Below are 5,290 nucleotides of genomic sequence, written 5' to 3'. Positions count from 1 at the left end.
CTTAGAGACTTACAAAGAGACTTAGACTCCCATACAATAATAATGGGAGACTTCAACACCCCACTGTCAACATTAGACAGATCAAAGAGACAGAAAGTTCACAAGGATATCCGGGAATTGAACTCAATTCTGCACCAAGCAGACCTAATAGACATCTACAGAACTCTCCACCCCAAATCAACAGAATATACATTCTTCTCAGCACCACATCGCACTTATTCCAAAATTGACCACATAATTGGAAGTAAAGCACTCCTCAGCAAATGTAAAAGAACAGAAATTATAACGAACTGTCTCTCAGACCACAGTGCAATCAAACTAGAACTCAGGACTAGAAACTCAATCAAAACTGCTCAACTACATGGAAACTGAACAACCTGCTCCTGAATGACTACTGGGTACATAACGAAATGAAGGCAGAAATAAAGATGTTCTTTGAAACCAATGAGAACAAAGATACAACATACCAGAATCTCTGGGACACATTTAAAGCAGTGTGTAGAGGGAAATTTATAGCACTAAATGCCCATAAGAGAAAGCTGGAAAGATCTAAAATTGACACTCTTAACATCACAATTAAAAGAACTAGAGAAGCAAGAGCAAACACATTCAAAAGCTAGCAGAAGGCGAGAAATAACTAAGATCAGAGCCGAACTGAAGGAGATAGAGACACAAAAAACCCTCCAAAAAATCAATGAATCCAGGAGTTGGTTTTTTGAAAAGATCAACAAAATTGATAGACCGCTAGCAAGACTAATAAAGAAGAAAAGAGAGAAGAATCAAATAGACGCAATAAAAAATGATAAAGGGGATATCACCACTGACCCCACAGAGCAAACTACCATCAGAGAATACTATAAACACCTCTATGCAAATAAACTAGAAAACCTAGAAGAAATGGATAATTTCCTGGACACTTACACTCTCCCAAGACTAAACCAGGAAGAAGTTGAATCCCTGAATAGACCAATAGCAGACTCTGAAATTGAGGCAATAATTAATAGCCTACCAACCAAAACAAGTCCAGGACCAGATGGATTCACAGCTGAATTCTACCAGAGGTACAAGGAGGAGCTGGTACCATTCCTTCTGAAACTATTCCAATCAATAGAAAAAGAGGGAATCCTCCCTAACTCATTTTATGAGGCCAACATCATCCTGATACCAAAGCCTGGCAGAGACACAACAAAAAAAGAGAATTTTAGACCAATATCCCTGATGAACATGGATGCAAAAGTCCTCAATAAAATACTGGCAAACTGAATCCAGCAGCACATCCAAAAGCTTATCCATGATGATCAAGTGGGCTTCATCCCTGGGATGCAAGGCTGGTTCAACATATGCAAATCAATAAACATAATCCAGCATATAAACAGAACCAAAGTCAAGAACCACATGATTATCTCAATAGATGCAGAAAAGGCCTTTGACAAAATTCAACAGCCCTTCATGCTAAAAACTCTCAATAAACTAGGTATTGATGGAACGTATCTCAAACTAATAAGAGCTATTTATGACAAACCCACAGCCAATATTGTACTGAATGGGCAAAAACTGGAAAAATTCCCTTTGAAAACTGGCACAAGACAGGGATGCCCTCTCTCGCCACTCCTATTCAACATAGTGTTGGAAGTTCTGGCTAGGGCAATCAGGCAAGAGAAAGAAATAAAGGGTATTCAGTTAGGAAAAGAAGAAGTCGAATCGTCCCTGTTTGCAGATGACATGATTGTATATTTAGAAAACCCCATCATCTCAGCCCAAAATCTCCTTAAGCTGATAAGAAACTTCAGCAAAGTCTCAGGATACAAAATTAATGTGCAAAAATCACAAGCATTCTTACTCACCAGTAACAGACAAACAGAGAGCCAAATCATGAATGAACTTCCATTCACAATTGCTTCAAAGAGAATAAAATACCTAGGAACCCAACTTACAAGGGACGTAAAGGACTTCTTCAAGGAGAACTACAAACCACTGCTCAGTGAAATAAAAGAGGACACAAACAAATGGAAGAACATACTATGCTCATGGATAGGAAGAATCAATATCGTGAAAATGGCCATGCTACCCAAGGTTATTTATAGATTCAGTGCCATCCCCATCAAGCTACCAATGACTTTCTTCACAGAATTGGAAAAAACTGCTTTAAAGTTCATATGGAACCAGAAAAGACACTGCATTGCCAAGACAATCCTAAGTCAAAAGAACAAAGCCGGAGGCCTCATGCTGTCTGACTTCAAACTATACTACAAGGCTACAGTAACCAAAACAGCATGGTACTGGTACCAAAACAGAGATATAGACCAATGGAACAGAACAAAGTGCTCAGAAATAATACCACACATCTAGAGCCATCTGATCTTTGACAAACCTGAGAAAAACAAGAACTGGGGAAAGGATTCCCTATTTAATAAATGGTGCTGGGAAAATTGTCTAGCCATAAGTAGAAAGCTGAAACTGGATCCTTTCCTTACTCCTTATACGAAAATTAATTCAAGATGGATTAGAGACTTAAATGTTAGACCTAATACCATAAAAACCCTAGAAGAAAACCTAGGTAATACCATTCAGGACATAGGCATGGGCAAGGACTTCATGTCTAAAACACCAAAAGCAACGGCAGCAAAAGCCAAAATTGACAAATGGGATCTCATTAAACTAAAGAGCTTCTGCACAGCAAAAGAAACTACCATCAGAATGAACAGGCAACCTACAGAATGGGAGAAAATCTTTGCAATCTACTCATCTGACCAAGGACTAATATCCAGAACCTACAAAGAACTCAAATTTACAAGAAAAAAACAAACAACCCCATCAAAAAGTGGGCAAAGGATATGAACAGACATTTCTCAAAAGAAGACATTCATACAGCCAACACACACATGAAAAAAAATGCTCGTCATTACTGGCCATCAGAGAAATGCAAATCAATACCACAATGAGATACCATCTCACACCAGTTAGAATGGCAGTCATTAAAAAGTCAGGAAACAACAGGTGCTGGAGAGGATGTGGAGAAATAGGAACACTTTTACACTGTTAGTGGGACTGTAAACTAGTTCAACCATTATGGAAAACAGTATGGCAATTCCTCAAGGATCTAGAACTAGATGTACCATATGACCCAGCAATCCCATTACTGGATATATGCCCAAAGGATTATAAATCATGCTGCTATAAAGACACATGCACACGTATGTTCATTGCAGCACTATTCACAATAGCAAAGACTTGGAATCAACCCAAATGTCCATCAGTGACAGACTGGATTAAGAAAATGTGGCACATATACAACATGGAATACTATGCAGCCATAAAAAAGGATGAGTTTTTGTCCTTTGTAGGGACATGGATGCAGCTGGAAATCATCATTCTCAGCAAACTGTCACAAGAACAGAAAACCAAACACTGCATGTTCTCACTCATAGGTGGGAACTGAACAATGAGATCACTTGGACTCAGGAAGGGGAACATCACACACCGGGGCCTATTATGGGGAAGGGGGAGGGATTGCATTGGGAGTTATACCTGATGTAAATGACAAGTTGATGGGTGCAGCACACCAACATGGCACAAGTATACATATGTAACAAACCTGCACATTAGGCATATGTACCCTAGAACTTAACGAAGATTAATTCAAGATGGATTAGAGACTTAAATGTTAGACCTAATATCATAAAAACCCTAGAAGAAAATCTAGGTAGTACCATTCAGGACATAGGCATGGGCAAGGACTTCATGTCTAAAACACCAAAAGCAATGGCAGCAAAAGCAAAATTGACAAATGGGATCTAATTAAACTAAAGAGCTTTTGCACAGCAAAAGAAACTACCATCAGAGTGAACAGGCAACCTACAGAATGGGAGAAAATTTTTGCAACCTACTCATCTGACAAAGGGCTAATATCCAGAATCTACAAAGAACTCAAACAAATATACGAGAAAAAAACAAACAACCCCATCAAAAAGTGGGGAAAGGATATGAACAGACATTTCTCAAAAGAAGATATTCATACAGCCAACAGACACATGAAAAAATGCTCATCGTCACTCGCCATCAGAGAAATGCAAATCAAAACCACAATGAGATACCATCTCACACCAGTTAGAATGGCAATCATTAAGAAGTCAGGAAACAACAGGTGTTGGAGAGGATGTGGAGAAATAGGAACACTTTTACACTGTTGGTGGGATTGTAAACTAGTTCAACCATTATGGAAAACAGTATGGCAATTCCTCAAGGATCTAGAACTAGATGTACCATATGACCCAGCCATCCCACTACTGGGTATATACCCAAAGGATTATAAATTATTCTACTACAAAGACACATGCACACGTATGTTTATTGCGGCACTATTCACAATAGCAAAGACTTGGAATCAACCCAAATGTCCATCTGTGACAGACTGGATTAAGAAAATGTGGCACATATACACCATGGAATACTATGCAGCCATAAAAAAGGATGAGTTTGCGTCCTTTGTAGGGACATGGATGCAGCTGGAAACCATCATTCTTAGCAAACTATCACAAGAAGAGAAAACCAAACACCGCATGTTCTCACTCATAGGTGGGAACTGAACAATGAGATCACTTGGACTCGGGAAGGGGAACATCACGCACTGGGGCCTATCATGGGGAGGAGGGAGGGATTGCATTGGGGAGTTATACATGATATAAATGATGAATTGATGGGTGCTGACGAGTTGATGGGTGCAGCACACCAACATGGCATAAGTATACATATGTAACAAACCTGCACGTTATGCACATGTACCCTAGAACTTAAAGTATAATAATAAAAAAAAAAATGATAGAACTCATTTATGAAACCATCTTGTCCTGGGCTTTTCTTTGTTGGAAAGTTTTTGATGACTGATTCAATCTCTTGCTGTTTATTCGTCAATTTGTCTTTCTAGTTCTCGATTCAGTCTTGATAGCTTGTATGCTTTTAAGAATTAATCCATTTCTTCTAGGTTATCCAATTTATTGGTATATACTTGTTCACAGTAGTCTCTGTGATTCTTTTTGTTTTTGTGTCATCTATTGTAATGTCTCCTTTTTAAAAAGCTGTGATTGTATTTAAGTCTTCTCTTTCTGTTTTGTATTAGGCTAGCAAAAAATTTGATAATTTCATCTTCTCAAAAAAAAAAAAAAACCAATTCTTAATTTTATTTTGTCTATTTTTAATTTTTGCTCCAATCTTTATTATTTCCTTCCATCTGCTAACTTTGAGTTTAGTTTGTTTTTCTACTTTTAGTTCCTTGAGTTGCAAAGTTACGTTG

This window comes from Rhinopithecus roxellana, chromosome 13 (assembly GCF_007565055.1).
Source record: "Rhinopithecus roxellana isolate Shanxi Qingling chromosome 13, ASM756505v1, whole genome shotgun sequence".
Lineage (NCBI taxonomy): Eukaryota > Metazoa > Chordata > Mammalia > Primates > Cercopithecidae > Rhinopithecus > Rhinopithecus roxellana.
This window is presented reverse-complemented; position numbering follows the sequence as displayed.